The sequence below is a fragment of the Palaemon carinicauda genome, chromosome 38 (genome assembly GCF_036898095.1).
Source record: "Palaemon carinicauda isolate YSFRI2023 chromosome 38, ASM3689809v2, whole genome shotgun sequence".
NCBI lineage: Eukaryota > Metazoa > Arthropoda > Malacostraca > Decapoda > Palaemonidae > Palaemon > Palaemon carinicauda.
In genome coordinates, this window is record NC_090762.1 from 65125612 (window position 1) to 65143046 (window position 17435).

Genomic DNA, 17435 nt, shown 5'->3' on the forward strand with positions numbered 1-17435 from the left:
ATGGTAGGGGCGGTCTTGACGAGACACGCCCGATACTATAGAGGGAACGTCTGTTCGTTGGTTAAAGCCTCTCGTCCCCATAAGTCCTACGACATTACTTCTCCCTGGTGCATGGGAGCCTGAAAGAGGTCTCGGACTAGGAGAACGACAAGCACGAACAGACGAACCCTCGGTTGCAACACTAAAAACACTTTGCGCACTAATCACTTTATCCCCACGATTTTCTAATGTGGCACTCTGACACTTTAACACATTCACATCCGCCATGAGTTGATTACGGTCCGATGCTAGACTCAACTCTCTCGCCCAAAGCTTGAATGGCAAGCAACATATCCCGTATGGATGGTTCATGAGTGCTAGTAGAGGGTTCAGGAACAACTACTACAGGGGAAGGATTAGGTTCAGGGGCATGGGAGGAGGAAAAATCCAACGACCTAGAGTAGCTTCTCCTCACCCTATCTCTCTCAAGCTTACGAGAATATTTATCAAACTCTAGCCAGTCGAATTCCGAAAGTACCACGCACTCATCACACCGATCTCCTAATTGGCAGGTTTTACCCCAGCAATTAGAACACACGGTATGTGGGTCGAGAGAGGCCTTGGGAAGACGTTTGTTACAATCCCTAGCATTACATTTACGAAATTTAGGTCCAGGGATAGGAGAAGGGTCAGCCATTTTGAAAAGTCAAAGAAAATCCAAAAACAATCCAAAGTTATCAACAATAAACGCTATCCAAAAAAGGGTTCAAGAGTTTTAATTGAAGAGAAAAACACCTGTCACTGCGAAAGCTCAAAACCAAAAAGAAGTACTTCACCAAGAATGACGAAAACTCCAGGTCAACAGCGAGTAACGGAATCAACTTGTCGACAAGACCGACAGAGAAGAACTGAGGCTGTTTACATGTATATGCGGTATCTGGCCGATAGTTGGCGCTGGTGGGCACACCCGCAACCTTCATGGCGATCGCTCGCGAGTTTTTGTGTTTCTGTCGAGCCGTCCGAGACGTCAGCTATTATATATTCACCGGCTAAGTTTAATATTTAAAAAATGAAACAAAATCGAACGTCATTGATGTTTTCTTCTTTGTATATACCACAGACATATGGAATGACTGATTTCACATCAATGTCTTCATGCAACTTTATGCACTGCACTCGTGTCCTTTTCAAGCTTTGACAGTATGCCCACCTTCCCTTACCTGTAAAATGCAGATGTGAAGTTGCAGCCTGTTGACAGGGCATGACATGTCATAACAGCTTCACTCAAACCCTGCTGTGTTTGTTCTAGATGTCGAGATAGCTGTAACAATGACATGTCTCTGTTATTTCCAGCTCTAAAATACATCAGTATCTGATTCTGCAGGTAGTTTTTGCACCACACTTGTCAGTATCATCAATACATCTATGTCCCGAAGACCATGTTTCCCCCTTCTCTCAGGACATGGTAACAAATAAAGGAACTGTATCAGCTTTTACCATGACAATCTTGGAAATCAAATTTTCAACCACAAGTTTTTCCATTGCATTTGTTCGAAACTTAATGCAGTTTCAATCGTGTGAAACATTAACAGTTTACCTCAGCCGTAGCTGCTGGAGCCTTTTCCGGTCTGCTGGGTATCACTCAGTCACCCAAGAACTGCTCCCCTAGTCCACTGGCTGAAGTTTCTGGCGGACTAAAAGGGTAGCTGCTGAAACAAGAAGTCCACTCCAAGCAGGAGGACTGGAGACTTCCAATTACTGGCCCAGCTCCATTAACAGGAATGGCCAGAACATAGACGTTCGGCCAAGCAGGGGACGTAGAAGGAGCACGCCAAGCAGGGGACGTAGAAAGAGCACCAGTAGTCACTGTGGTTGTGACCCCAATGGCAACGTGGCATGTTAGTGAAGGCTCAACACTCTTTAGCACCACCACCTGAAGTGTCAGGGACTTCAACCGAGTTGGCAGGCCACTGACAATCGAGATGAGGTCCTCCACATCCCGACTAAGGCTCCTCTTAGCTTTTTGACTCTTGGTCGATGACTATGTCATGCCTAAAGCTTGGTGTTTCCTGGGTCTGGGCACCAAAAATTTTGTAGTAGTTTGCAGACTGTGGCCAGATGTAGCATACAGACTGCCTAGTGTCCTAATGCCAACTACACTCCAACGTTCACTACACAAAAAGATAAAACGTTGGAATACCCATAAATCTGAGCAAAAGGTAAAGTCAAGAGAACTGGGCACTGGGCACTACCCCTTGATTTCATATAGAGCAAGGGGACCCAGCTAGAACCTCAAATTTCCCTATTATCTTTCCTTGGGTTCCTCGTCTCTCTCCTTAGTGCTATGCACGGAGTCCTAAACAAGAGGAGCAGTATGCTTTTTAGTAAGATATATTTTTTATTTAAAGGTTATAGAACATTAGGAGAGGAAAAGAAACACTCGTTGCAGGGCAAACCCTGCTTGCAGCGACATTCCCTACAGATTGGGCACAGAGAGTGCAGGGTCGGTATCAACCGATGACGTGAAAGTGCAGCAAGGGCGACCCTTGCGACCAGGACAGGTACGCATGGGAGTGTCAAGAGAGAAACAAATTCACACCTGAAAAAGGAAAAGGTTGAATATTAAGTGATCACTCTGTATGGCTATGCCTTGAAAGGAAGAGAGAGCAGACACGTCCGTTCTCTACCAGCAGAAGTAAAAAAAGTGACGTAGCTCACCGAGATGCGTGTAGATATAGGTGACTGGGTACCCACCCAGCCACCTCCTAGCTACCCACTACAGTGGTTAGGTAGAGTTACCACCTCACATTAAAAGTCTAATGGCTACCTTCCAGCTTCGCTGAAAGAATATCCATAAAAATAACGTAAGCTTTGTTAGTGAAGGAACAAGCAATAAAACAATCACTACAAATTTTATACAATGTGTATTTTTCCTAGCTATATAAACTAAAGTTATTTATATATGTTCTCCTAGCTCATGCTTTGTTGCTAAGTAACTACTGCGCATGATGCATAATGCTTTGATTCAAAGCGTCATGGTCAAAGATTTGTGGGGCAGTTAAGGCAGGACCTTGGATGATTGTTTTGATAGTTATGAAAAATACAAATTGTATAAAAATCTTTATATTTTCCTATACAGATGCAAACTTCCAAGTCATTTATATGGGAGTCTTCCATGGTGGGAGGAAGTCTCCATACAGAGGTCTCCCCTTCCTCTTTCAAGATACAATTACTGTAAGTAATAGCAAGACATCAAAGTTAATTATTTGTGAACAGTTCAGCCAACTCATAAAGAGGCAAGGCCTTAAGTTCACTTCTACAGAATACTTTTACCAGGGGTAAAGTGATATGAACATCAAGAGTTGCATAGTATCAAAACTTCAATAAATCATCATATATATCAACAAGTACTCAACTTCAAAGGCATTCTTACTTGCATTAGGGTGGATTCCAAGTGAAGGCTCAACATCCAAACAAGCTCACCATCTGCCTTAGTGCCCATTACATACCCTTATCATACAGAAAATAAAAGATGCCTGAAATAAGAGCAGTTACATTTCCCATAAGAGCTTCAACATCATCTCCTCCTCCTATGCCTGTTGATGCAAAGAGGCTATGTTAGATTTCCCCAGTTGTCTCTATCTTGAACTTTTAATTCAATACTTCTCCATTCATCATCTCCTACTCTAAGTTTCATAGTCCTCAACCATGTAGGTCTGGGTCTTCCAACTCTCCTAGTGCCTTGTGGAGCCAGTTAAAAGTTTGGTGAACTAATCTCTCTAGAGTGAGAAGAGCTTGTCCAAACCATCTCCATCTACCCAACACCATGATGACATCCACATATGGCACTCAAGTAATCTCTTATAGTTTCATTTATAATCCTGTTTCATTGTTAAACCACAAATCATATCCATACAGTAACACTGATCTCCATAAACTGATATGTAGCCTATAGGTAGTAGGTTGGCCAGGGCATCAGCAACCCATTGAGATACTACTGCTAGAGTTATTGGGTCCTTTAACTGGCCAGACAGAACTTCATTTGATCCTTCTCTCTGGTTACGGTTCACTTTCCCTTTGTCTATACATAGTGAATAGTCTGGCCTATTCATTAAAGATTCTCCTCTGTCCTCATACACCTGACAACACAGATTATTTTACTAGATTCTTCTTCAGCCAAGGGGTAACTACTGCACTGTAATTGTTCAGTGGCTACTTTCCTCTTGGTAAGGGTAGAAGAGAGACTTTAGCTATGGTAAGCAGCTCTTCGAAAAGGACACTCCAAAATCAAACCATTGTTCTCTAGTCTTGTGTAGTACCATAGTGTCTGTACCATGGTCTTCCACTGTCTTGGGTTAGAGTTCTATTGCTTGAGGGTACACTCAGGCACACTATTCTATCTAATTTATCTTTTTCTTGTTGTTAAAGTTTTTATAGTTTATATAGGAAATATTTATTTTAATGTTACTGTTCTTAAAATATTTTATTTTCCTTGTTTCCTTTCCTCACAGGGATATTTTCCCTGTTGGGGCCCCCAGGCTTATAGCATCCTGTTTTTCCAACTAGGGTTGTATATTAGCAAGCAATAATAATAATAATAATAATAATAATAATAATAATAATAATAATAATGATAATAATAATAATAATAATTTTTGGGCTCAGGCCATGTCGTCCTGATGGAAGGTTCCTTCAGTAGCTTCCTAGGGTATATTTAACTACAGTGGATATTCCCAGAGAATTAAACTAATGGTCTCCAGACTTCTAACTTCTGGCGTGAATATCTTTAAAGTTGCCTTTCAGGATTTCGCAATATAACAGGGGACGTATTCTTGACACGCCACATAGCTATCTGCACCCCACATAGCATATACACTTAGAGGGGGAATAAGTGGCAAGATATGGGAGAAGCCGTTACAAAGTTCTCCTCCTCCGTTACTGTTATAGGCACTCGGATGACGTCATACCCGTCGCCATCTTGGATGACGTAGCATCCGCCCGCCATTTCATTCCTTTTTGCTGTAGCGTCCTGACCAAGTGTTTTTTCCCAGTTCTTTCGCTATATCGGTTATCATGTAGCAATCTTCAGCTTCTTCTCCCTCTGGAAAGTTGAGTATTCACCTCCTTTATCGTATAAATGCAGCTCTAGCCGTAAAGTAACGTTTTCTCGAAATAAATAGGGATTTGCTTTCGTGGCAGAGCGCTTGCCTAGACCGAAGGCGCCTCGGCGCTATCGTTTGCAACGCAGGCTTTATTTAGTTAGCCAGAACGACTGTCCCGGTCTTATAGCTTCTCTCGAATTAGCTATTTATTCTTCATTGCTAGGAATTAGTTATATTATGCCGTTAGTATCCATTAGTTTCGGCGTAAGTGTAGCCGTTATCTCTCCTAGGCCCCCTAGCATAGATGCCTTAGGTTACTTTCATGCATGATATAATATGGGTTCCAAGTGTTTATTAACATTAATAAAGATTTTAGGCAATTATACATATAAGATATAGATTGCATATGATTTCCTCTTCCTTGATCGTATACTATAGAGTTTCGATGAATCTGGTAGTCGATCTCTATGCCACTAGGCTAGTAGCCTAGTTGCATTTGTATACTTTCACACAATATCCCCGGTTACCTTTATGTATAAGGTAATCTCTTCCTCTCTTTGCGGGTAACTCAAGGTTACAACCCTAGCCATCCCTGCCGCAAATTGTCATTCTGGTAAGGTTAGGCTAGGGTTTTCTGTCCCCCTTCCAAACCATTGCTGATGAGTTTGAGTTTGGGTCAGAACGTGTCGTGTGCCTCCAGCTTCCCCCCTTAGAATGAATGTATTCTCCTACTGGACCTAGCTGGTAGGCATAGGGGGCCTTGCCCCCCTAGACTGCACTTGAAGGGGTCTGAGACCCCATTCGCCCTGTAGTCTAGCGACTAGTCCTGTGTTTGGAGTTTTGGAACTGAAGGATATGAGCATCCTTTGGCCTAGCTTAGACATAATGGGTATTCTGTTTCCTTATAGTTTGGGATGGTTTGTCTATAACATCCCTTCACTACACTAACCTACCCTAGGTTGGAGAATGTACTCTTCCTACACCTGGGATAACATTGGTACTAAAACAGACTTCCCTTGTTGCCTAATGGGGACCGGCTCACACCGGCTTCTCTCCCTCCCCTCACAGGGCCCTTGCCCTTACCCCTATCTGTCCTTTGGTGATGGCGTAACCATCACATCCGTCTGCTGTTCTACAGTCCCACCGAGTGCCGGCGGGTCGTAGGACTAGCTAGATCCTCTGCCTGTTTGGTATAATCGTTCAGTTTCCCTCTACCATATGTTGCTATGGGATTGCTGTTTCGGCTAGCCTAACTGCCGGCAGAGGCCTTCTGTACCTTAGAGTGTTCTTCGGTCCTCCCTTGGACTGCCATTCACTGCCCCCCATCAGACTGTCAACGGCATGGCTGCGAATGATTAGAAGCTTGATCACTACCGTGCTCTCCCCTTCCATTTGAACACTTCTTCTAGAGGAAGGCAGAGTTGGGGTGACGTGCCGCCACCCCTTCATCTTCCCTCACTCATTGCTTTCTCTCTCTCTATGGACTGGTACTATCACTTCGTTGACTGCCGGCCGCCAACCTTACCGGCAGAAGTCGGGTAAGGTTGGTGGTTTGCCAGCCATTAGCTCACAGTATATGCATAGGACACTACTCAGTCACATTGTATGATGACTGAGCTGGTGTGCCTTCAGCCGGTGGCCCGCCGACTGCCGTCGTGCCGCCGACAGATCAAGGGTCGCCGGCAATTCGGCTGACCGCCGACATTGCAGAAGGCTTCTCCACTACCCAGCCACATAAAAGGATGACTGGGGCGGTGTGCCTTCTTCCGGCGACATGCCGGCGAGCTGCTAACCTAACTATATTGATGACTGTGCCAGATGAACTATCCTAAGTACTAGCCTTGCCGGCGACATGTCGGCTATGTCTATTGTATGAGAATATACAATAGCTTGTACATCTATAGTATTAAGATATACTTCAGACAGAAAACTATAGTACAGTGTACACTTATACAATAGATATTTTTCCAACATACTCTGTGCATCCAAGTGCAGTCCCTTGTTGAGACCTACCTGGATTGGGGGACTGACTTCCCCCTCTTCACTATGCTGATTGTTTACCAGCCCCTCCAATTCTCACTATTAACTTCCTGGAAGTATGTGTTGCTTACACTATCCTGTCTCTTGGATCAATATCTTCCATCGGACCTCCTACATGACGTCCTAGGATTAATAATGAGAAGGGTCACAGCAATTGGCTGGGCAGGATTCACAAGTATGTGTCTTTCCTAATTCTTTTCCAGCTTACCTATCCTAAGCTTACAATAAGAAAGGATTCAATTGTATAATTAATATGATTTTAAGTCTACTGTGATAGACTTCATCGTACTTATATTCTTCTCTTTTCTTTACAGGAGGAGTACGTCCAGTGCGAGAGCGCCTTTTGCAATGTGCGTCGCAGGGACTACTACGGGCATCTGGGGTGCCGTACGCACTCCCGCTGCTCCGTTACGAAGGGTTCTCTCAAGGATTGGGACCCACAGGCATGCACCACGAGCAAGGACCTATTACGTGAGGGATTTAAGACTCCCCAGTCTACGGAGTCGAGAGATAACGCTCGGGAGAAACTACGCAAGTGGGTGCGTGGTTTCCAGAAGAATGCCACGGGGCCTTATCTTCCCAGCGAGCGCATGAGGGCCTTGCTGTTCCCTAGGGCATCTGCGGATGCCGTAATCCCTCAACCTCATCCCGAGATCCCATGCATCCAGCTGACGATCGACTCGGATGTCTCGGATGCAAAGAAAAACATCCACATCGAAGATGATAGGATATCGGAGGTGTCGGAAGGCACCGAGAAGGACCTTTTGGCTGATGGCCAAGAAGAGGAGTCTACTGTGGCTCCAGAGTCGGAAGAAGAGGATGTGCCGTCCCGTTCTGTGACGTCGACTCCTACCCCGGAACCGGTACCTTCTACCTCGTCCACTCCCCTGCCTATGAAGTCGGACGAGACCATGGCTGCGATTCAGACCATGATGGCGATCTTTGATGAGAAGATCAAGCAGAGGGACGCGGAGTTTAAGAAGGAGATTCTACGCCTGTCGCTTTAACGAGGGTCTCAAGAGGCTCAACATCAAGGATCTTCCCTCCTGCTCAGAGATCAACCCTTGGAAGCATGCCGAGTACATGCCTATCACCAATGGGAAGATCATGTCGGACAAGCTAGGTGCCATCCCCATTGAAGATGTGGAATTCTGGCCGAACTTCGATTCGTACCCTGCCTGCTTTGTTCGTCTCAAGACGGAACCCGCTTCCAAGGAGGAAACGGAGCCTAAGGAGATCATCGTCTTCGACCACTCCAAGGCTCAGGCGCTGTTCGCCGGCTGCCTGAAGGAAAGGGGCTACACCAATTCCAAGGTGCCAGCCCTAAGCAAGAAGCACCTTTCTTTTCTTGCTCCCAACACCATGGTTTTTCCCTTCGCGGAAAAATCCTTCAAGGCAGTACTGAAGGCAGTGGAAGCGGGGAAACCTTGTCCTACCCTCGAGGAGTGTAGGCCCCTCTCATTAGCTCTGCCACCTGACGACAAAGACTGGAAGGATATCCAGTTGACTTTCTCGGCTGGGAAGTTGGAAGCCGACATCGCTGGACAACAGTTCAACGAAAACCTCCCCAAGCTATCCGATTTCCTACTGCGAAAGGAACAGGATATGAAAGAGAAACTGGCTGCTCTCTCTCTCTCTCTCTCTCTCTCTCTCTCTCTCTCTCTCTCTCTCTCTCTCTCTCTCTCTCTCGAGACAATGGCCGGAGAACAGAGGACCCCCGGACATGTTCATGGTCCTTGCCAAGACTCATTTGGCAACTCTGACGAAGGACTTCTAGAGCTTCGTCAGAGCACGACAGGCGTGCAGGGAGTTCGTGTTCGCATCTGCGACTGTCAAACACGAACCTTGGAAATTGATTTCTTCCAACATATGGGGAAAAGATCACTTCGCCTCCGACTTGGTCAAGGAGATTGTCGACAAGGCCGCCATGGAGATTAGGAACCTTCTCCAGAAGTGGGACATGTCGGCAAAGAGGAAATCTTCTCCGGATGAGGGTCCCCCAGACTAAGAAGACATCCAAGAGACCGAGGCTACCACCTCGCCCACCAAAACGACAACTTCACGTGACCGCAACACCACAGCTAGTGGCACAAGCCCAACCCACCTTCCAGCTGGTTCCCCAGCAAGTGGCGACTCAGTCACCAGCCTTCACCCCGGCTTACGAGAGGCAGTCTACTACCTTTCATGCCAGGGGCAGAAGCTCAGGAAGAGACTCCTCTAGACGTCTCTCCAGAGGGAGAGGAGGAAGGGGGCAAGTGGTCGAGGAGGCAAGCCCTCCGGAAACAAGAAGCAATGAGTTGCTTCTGGTAGGAGGAAGACTCCGTCTCTTCCAGGATCATTGGACCTTCGATCCCTGGACCCACAGCATCGTCAAGAATGGACTAGGCTGGAGCTGGAAGCAATCACCTCCAGCTTTTCCACAATTCTTTCAGCACTCCACCCAATGTTCTGGAAGAATATGTCCGAGAACTCTTGAACAAAAAAGTAATCAAGAGAGCAAAGTCCATCAAGTTTCAGGGAAGGCTATTCTGTGTTCCCAAGAAAGACTCAGACGAACTCAAGAGTCATTCTGGACTTGTCTCCTCTCAACAAGTTCATCAAGAACAACAAGTTCAAGATGCTAACCCTTCAGCATATAAGGGCCCTATTGCCCAGAAAGGCATACACAGTCTCAATAGACATGGCAGACGCCTACTGGCACATTCCGATGAATCGCCAGATCTCATCCTACCTAGGATTCAGGCTTCAGAAAAGAAAGTACACTTTCGGAGCCATGCCTTCGGGCTCAACATAGCCCCAAGGGTCTTCACGAAGCTTGCAGAGACTATCGTTCAGCAACTACGCCTACAAGGTGTTCAGGTAATGGCCTACCTGGACGATTAGCTGGTGTGGGCAGCATCGGAAACGGAATGCCTGCAAGCATCCAAGAAAGTGATCCAATTCCTGGAACATCTAGGATTTAAGATCAACGTCAAAAAGTCTCGACTATCTCCAGCTCAAAAGTTCCAATGGCTAGGTATACATTGGGATCTACAGTCACATCGTCTCTCCATTCCATTAAAGAAGAGGAGAGAAATAGCGAGGTCTGTCAAGACCAAATCCAAATGGATTTCACGACGTCAACAGGAGCGTGTGCTCGGCTCCCTCCAGTTTGCTTCGGTGACAGACCCAGTGCTGAAAGCGCAGCTAAAAGACGCATCACGAGTCTGGAGAAGATACGCATCAAACGCTCAAAGAGATATCAAGAGACCACTCACGTCTCAGCTTCGATCACTCCTCAAGCCATGGTTGGAGGCCAGCAAGTTCAAGAGGTCAATACCTCGACAACTGCCTCCACCCTCAGTTACCATCCGCACGGACGCATCGCTGGAAGGATGGGGGGTCACTCCCATCAATGCAAGACTCAAGGAACTTGGTCCTCCCTGTTCAAGACGTTTCACATCAACATCTTGGAGGCCATAGCAGTCTTCCTCCCACTGAAGAGATTATCTCCTCGCCCCTCAATCCACGTGCGACTGACGTTGGACAGCGATGTGGTGGTCAGATGTCTAAATCGTCAAGGCTCGCGATCGCCTCAACTCAACAATGTGATATTAGCCATCCTTCGCCTAGCAGAGAAGAGGAGATGGCACTTATCAGCAGTTCACCTCCAAGGATTCCGCAATGTGACGGCGGACGCTCTATCCAGGACAGCCCCGATGGAGTCGGAATGGTCCCTAGACGCAGAATCATTCTCCTTAATCTTATGTCAAGTCCCAGAACTGCAGATCGACCTCTTCGCAACGAGCGACAACAAGAAACTTCCTCGATACGTGGCCCCGTATGAGGACCCTCGTGCCGAAGCAGTGGACACCATGTCCCTGGACTGGAACAGATGGACCAAGATTTACCTGTTCCCACCACCCAACCTTTTGCTCAAGGTCCTCACCAAGATAAGATCCTTTCAAGGAATGGCAGCCCTAGTGGCTCCCAAGTGGACCAGGAGCAACTGGTTCCCCCGATTCTGGAATTACAACCGAAGCTGATTTCACTGCCGGACCCAGTTCTGTCTCGACACGTTCAGAAGTCGACTGTCTTCGATTCATCACAGAAAACCAGAGCCCTTCATCTCATGATTTTCTCTCCCTTGCCGTAAAAAAAGGTTTGGAATCTCAAAGAATAGCCTAGACTTCTTGGAGGAATATAAGTCAAAATCTACTAGAAGGCAATACAAGTCATCTTGGAAGAAATGAGTAACATTTGTCAAGACAAAGAATCCGAAGGAAATCACGATGGATTTCTGCCTCTCCTTCTTTATCCACCTTCATGAACAAGGTTTAGCTGCCAACACTATCACTACGTGTAAATCTGCCCTGACAAGACCCTTGCTTTATGCCTTCCAAATAGACTTGTCTAACCAAATCTTTAGTAAGGTCCCGAAGGCCTGCGCTAGACTTAGACCAGCGGCCCCTCCGAGACCTATTTCATGGTCTCTCGACAAAATGCTACATTTTGCCTCAAGCTTGGACAATGAAACTTGCCCTCAGAAAGATTTGACCCAGAAAGTTATTTTCTTGTTTGCTTTAGCCTCAAGGGCTAGAGTTAGTGAAAGACAACCACATCCGCTTCTCTGACACGGGCGAGCTCACCCTCTTTCCTGACCCAACGTTTCTGACTAAGAACGAGTTACCCACAAAGAGATGGGGTCCCTGGAGAATCTGCCCTCTGAAGGAAGATGCCTCTCTGTGTCCAGTGGAGAGTCTAGAGGTCTATCTTCGCAGAACTTCAGACTTCGGAGGAGGACAACTCTTTTAAAGGAGAAACATCGGGGTCAAACTTGTCACTTAAACAACTACGGGCGAAGATCACCTACTTCATTTGCAGAGCGGATCCTGACAGTACACCCGCAGGTCATGATCCTAGGAGGGTCGCCTCTTCCCTGAACTTCTTCCAACTAATGGACTATGAAAGTCTTCGCTCTTTTACAGGATGGAAGTCATCCAGGGTGTTCTTTAAGCACTATGCGAAGCAAGTGCAAGAAGTTAAAAGATATGTGGTGGCGGCAGGTAGTGTTCTAAAACCTGCCGCTTAGTGCTGTGAGGAACAGTGAATTTTTATGGGACTAAAATTCTAAAGGGTGTACATGTTGGCCCTAGTGCGCAACTAAATAGTGGTCGTCATAGTAATGGCAATATGGACTGTTCTAATATACCAAGGTGATATAACATAGACTGAACACTAGTGCCGCGTGTCCTGTACACGAGTCTATACAGTATTGACATTCTCAGAAAGACATTACAATTCCATACGGATATTGAAGTGTGGCAAGTTTTCCTTTTCAGGTACTACAAATAATTCTGTTTATGTCAATGTGCCTATGTTATGTAACTGACACTCAATTACAATTTTATACTATTTACATGTATGCTCAAATTTTATATCTTCACATGTATGCTCATCCTCATTTATTTATTTAAATAAATGTTAAAATGGTTTTATGCGTCTTCTTTCACCCTAAAACATTTTTAATAAAGAAACTGTGAGAGTATTTTTTCAACTCTTCTTCTGCATGATGGATTGAACAATAATGATACTTTTGTTCCCATGCTTACACAAACCTTTCCATTGAAATGCAACTTGTTCTACCACTTGATACAAACTTGGGCTACAGACATGCAATGAGGCCTGCATGTCTCCTTAGACAGCTGGGACAGTTCAGTGTAACATGCAACTTCGAGACTTTTCCCGAGTCTGGTTCGACTCTTCCCTGTAGGGGGCAGGAAGCACCAACATTATATATGTTAAGCGGAAACGACTATAACAGTGTTGTCGTAGGCCTCTTAGGTCCTAAAGACCAAGGAAATATTGCCTGGAAGTCGAAGGCACAACTGGGAAATCCACGATACATTAATGCTCTGGTAAACTTCCATCAGGACGACATGGCCTGAGCCCAAAAAATTGCTCAAAAATCTATTTTTGAGTGAGATATCCATGTCGTCCTGATGGACCCGCCCCCGCCCTCCTTTCTTGGAAAGGCCTTAGCAGGCTCCCTCCCTATCTTACTGCATCTGGAGGTATTGACCGAGCGCTAAAAGGAATGAAATGGCGGGCGGATGCTACGTCATCCAAGATGGCGACGGGTATGACGTCATCCGAGTGCCCATAACAGTAACGGAGGAGGAGAACTTTGTAACGGCTCCTCCCATATCTTGCCACTTATTCCCCTCGAAGAGTAAACACTATGTGGGGTTCAGATAGCTATGTGACTTGTCAAGAATATGTCCCCTGTTATATTGCGATATCCTAAAAGGCAACTTTAAAGATATTCGCGCCAGAAGTTAGAATTCTGGAGACCTTTAGTTTAATTCTCTGGGAATATCCACTGTAGTCAAATATACCCTAGGAAGCTACTGAAGGAACCTTCCATCAGGACGACATGGCTATCTCACCCAAAAATATTCCGTTAATTATAATAATCATAATAATCATAATAATCATAATTTTTATATGTAATTTCAAAGATCTGATTTCCAAATTTTACTTAAGACAAACTCCGAGATAATTTGTATTTTTCCTAATGATACAAACCTTTAGCTATTTATTAGGGGTTATTACTTTTAGCAAAGCTGAAAAGACAAGCCATTAAACTTGAGTGAGGATTAACTACCCACTCCGCTAGTTAGTGGAGGTGGGGGGGGTAGCTTACTAAGGCTTCCGCTCACAAATTGGTGATTTAGCTCACTTTGCTTTGAGGAGGGACTTCAATGGGATAGGGCTGGCAGGTAAGTTTGTATAAATAGCTAAAGGTTTGTATTATTAGAAAAAATACAAATTATCTCCAAATTTGTCATTTGTTCCGTAACGGGAATACAAACCTACGCTATTTTTTAGGGTAGACGTCCCAGCAAAACTGGCTTTTGGCTTTACCTGGGGACTCTTTTATTTTGAATAGGTTTGTACCAAAAACAAGGAGTCCATGCATCTCGCTAAACCTTGCGTAGAGCTGTGTGGCGAGATGTTTAGAAGTGTGACTGTCCATGAAAAAGTTATTCAGTCTTTGTAGGAAAACTGTTGTAATCAGGACTTTCCCAATACCACCTTACCAGGGTATGGAGACGCAACAGTAATATTAGCATAATACTAGGAACACAAGGGAGAACGGTTTACCTGCAGTGGTTTGAGGTCAGCTTATGCAGAGAACCCAGGATGCTGCTTACCCCAAGAGATGGGAGGATGAAGAAAAGAATAAGAGCCAGTCAAAGTCAAACCTTTTCATTCATGCAGACTAAAACCGGTTAACAGTGCCCTCAACCTTCTGCTACTTGTCCAATAAGGAGCTTGAGGTATTATACCAGCTGTTATGCAGCCACCACAGAGCCGATAAAGAACGTATTGAGACTCCTGTGGGTGGGTCACGTCTTGCAGGTAATGGGCTGTGAACGTATTTTGACGTTTCCACACCCAAGCCTGCAGAACCTGTGTCACCGAGATGTTTCTTTTTAAGGCCAGGGACATAGCTACGCCATTGACATTGTGGGCTCTGGGGGCGACGTGAAGGAGAAGGGTCCGTGTTCAAGACATGGTCTATGACCTTGAGAATCCAGGCAGAGATGGTATTTTTTAATGACCCTCCTCTTGTTCCTCCCTGTGCTGACAAAAAGTGCAGACACACGGGGCCGGGCTGCGGCTGTTCTACCGAGGTACAGAATCAAACTCCTCACTGAGCAGAGTAAGAGATGATCAGCGTCATCAGTTACAGGGCGGAGGCTTGAAATCCAGAAGGAGTTGAATCGGGGATTCGCCATTCCCGGATTCCGAGTCTTGGCTACAAACTCAGGGAAAGTTCTAGCGATGAGGAAATATTAATTCCATCGAGTCTAAGGCTAAGCTTAGGGCTGAGCGATAGCCTTTAAACGCCGAGACTGAAAGGCGTATTTCCTCACCCAAATACAAGAGGAATTCTGCTATTGCTGGAATAGTGGCATCGAGAGGAGAGATACCCCTTCCCGACACCAACCACAGAAGACTTTCCATTTTGCCTGGAAGACTGCTGCTGATGACTTTCGCAGGAGTCCACACATCCTGATCGCAACTTGTTGCAAAAATCCTCTCTCAGAGAGGAGATGCTGGATAGTCTCCAGGCATGAAGTCATAGCAAAGCTACGGCTTTGCGGAATATATTGGCATGTGGTTGTTTGAGTCGATCGTGTCGTGGAAGGAGTTCTCTTGGTGGCTCCGTTAGGAGTTGCAGAAGGTCCGGAAACCTTTCTGCGTGATGACATAGTGGAGCTATGAGGGTCATTGAAAGGTTGACCGATGTTCTGGTCTTGTTGAGTACCCTCCTCATCAGACAGAACGGGGGAAAGGCGTAAACGTCGATGTTGTCCCACCGTTGTTGGAATGCATCTTGCCAGAGCGCCTTGGGGTCTGGGACTGGGGAACAATACAACGGGAGCCCGAAGTTCAGGGCTGTTGCGAAGAGGTCCACTGTCGGAGAACCTCAAGTCAGGACTTTGTTGGCTACTAGATGATCCAAAGACCGCTCAGTACTCACTATTTGAGATGCTCTGCTCAAGTTGTCGGCGAGCACATTCCTTTTGCCCGGAATGAAGCGAAAAATTACCTCCTTTCTTGTTGATGTCGCTCATCACCACCACTGAGTGGCCTGCAAGGAACTGTTGAAGGGCCAGAAAGACAGCCTTCATCTCTAGGAGATTTATGTGGAGGTACTCTTCTGACTCTGACCAGAGGCCTGAGGTCATGTGGTGCAGCACTTGGGCCCCCCACCCCTTTTTTTTTTTTTGAAGCGTCTGAGAAATGCATCAAATCTGGGGGGAGGACGAAAAGATCTACTCCCTTTCGTAGATTCTCGTCTGCCACCCACCACTCCAGGTCCGTCAGTTCCGCCATCCGGATGTACGGGGAATCGAGACTCCGATTCCACCGGGACTTGAATCGCCACTGGAGGTATCTAATCCTGGGGCGATCATTGGGAACTAGACGGGCCAGTGATGAAAGGCGACCGAGGAGACAACCAAGTCGGGCTGAAAGTTCTTCTCATCTGAGGAAGGGTCTTGCGACCTTCCTCAGCCTTGCTATTCTGTCGTCTGATGGGAAGGCTTTGTGGAGATTGGTGTCTATTATCATGCCTTGGTATACCATTCTCTGTGTAGGAAGCCGGGATGACTTAGAGATTTACCATGTTCCCCAGATCTTGGCAGTCTCAGAAGTTTGTCTCGGTATTGAAGAAGGATTGACACCGATTCTGCTAGGATTAGCCAGTCATCCAGATAGTGTAAGAGACAGATGCCAATCCTGTGTGCCCACGATGACACTAGGGCAAACACTCAGGTGAAAACTTGAGGCACTGTGGAAAGACCGAAGCAAAGCACATTGAACTGGTATTTCCTGTTGTCTAGGCTGTATCTTAAGTACTTCCTTGAAGATGGATGGAATGGGATCTGGAAGTACGTGTCCTTTAGGTCCAGTGTACACATGAAGTCCTGTGGTCTTACCTCTAGTCTGACCGTGTCTGCCGTCTCCATGCTGAACAGAGTTTGCTTGACAAACTTGTTCAGGGCCGAGAGGTCGATGACTGGTCTCAAGCCTCCAGACACCTTTCTTACAAGAAAGAGTCGACTGAAGAAGCCTGGGGACCCGTCGAGGACCTCCTGGAGAGCGCTCTTCTTCAACAGGGTTTGGACTTCTGCCCAAAGGGCCGGCCCCTTTACTGATCCCATGGCAAAGGAGTCAATCGACACAGGATTTGTGGTCAGGGGAGGGAGAGATGTTATGAACGGGACGCGATACCCTAGACAAATCACTGAGATTGTCCAGGGTTCAGCCCCGAGTTGCTTCCACCTGTCCGAGCAACTTTGTAGGCATACCCCCCACTGGTAGACAAGCAGGGGGAGTGCCTATCCTAGCGTTTGCAGCCTCTGCTACTCCCACTAGGATTCTTCCCTCCCCTGGAGGACTTAGTGTCTTTCCTGTCCTTGGCAGGAAAGGGCTTCTTAGACACCATTGTCTTCGCTGCTGATTTGGTCGTCGTGGTCTTGGTTGGACAGGGCTGCTAGGGAACTGGTGGTTTATAGGGCTTGGATGTCAAAGCCCTATGGAGGAGGGAGTCCTGATGGGACTTCCTCCATCTCTCAGCAGCATGTTCCACGTCCTTAGACTCAAACAGGTGGGCTCCCTCTAGAGAGGAATGTCTGAACCTAGCAATCTCGACGTTGGGGACTTGTTGGTGGAATCTCTCAGATACTGCGTCTCAATGTTTCAAGGTGGTATTTGCCCACGAGTTCGAAACTTGGTGGGCGAGAAACTCAATTGTGC

At 46.3% G+C, this 17435-nt stretch overlaps 1 protein-coding gene across 7 annotated transcripts in view; it reads right to left on the reverse strand.

Moving 5' to 3' along the window:
• The window catches only part of LOC137630225 (uncharacterized), a 105973-nt gene that overhangs the window by 71940 nt on the left and 16598 nt on the right, over nt 1–17435 (reverse strand). For 3 of the 7 annotated variants that reach the window (XM_068361679.1, XM_068361683.1, XM_068361684.1), the window contains exon 2: nt 3413–3489. The exons of 2 other annotated variants lie outside the window; for them this stretch is intronic. The gene's annotated coding sequence lies outside the window, so the exon portion shown is untranslated. Of the gene's footprint in view, nt 1–3412; nt 3576–17435 lie in introns of all 7 variants that reach the window. 2 more of the 7 variants (XM_068361682.1, XM_068361681.1) reach the window with 2 other exon arrangements.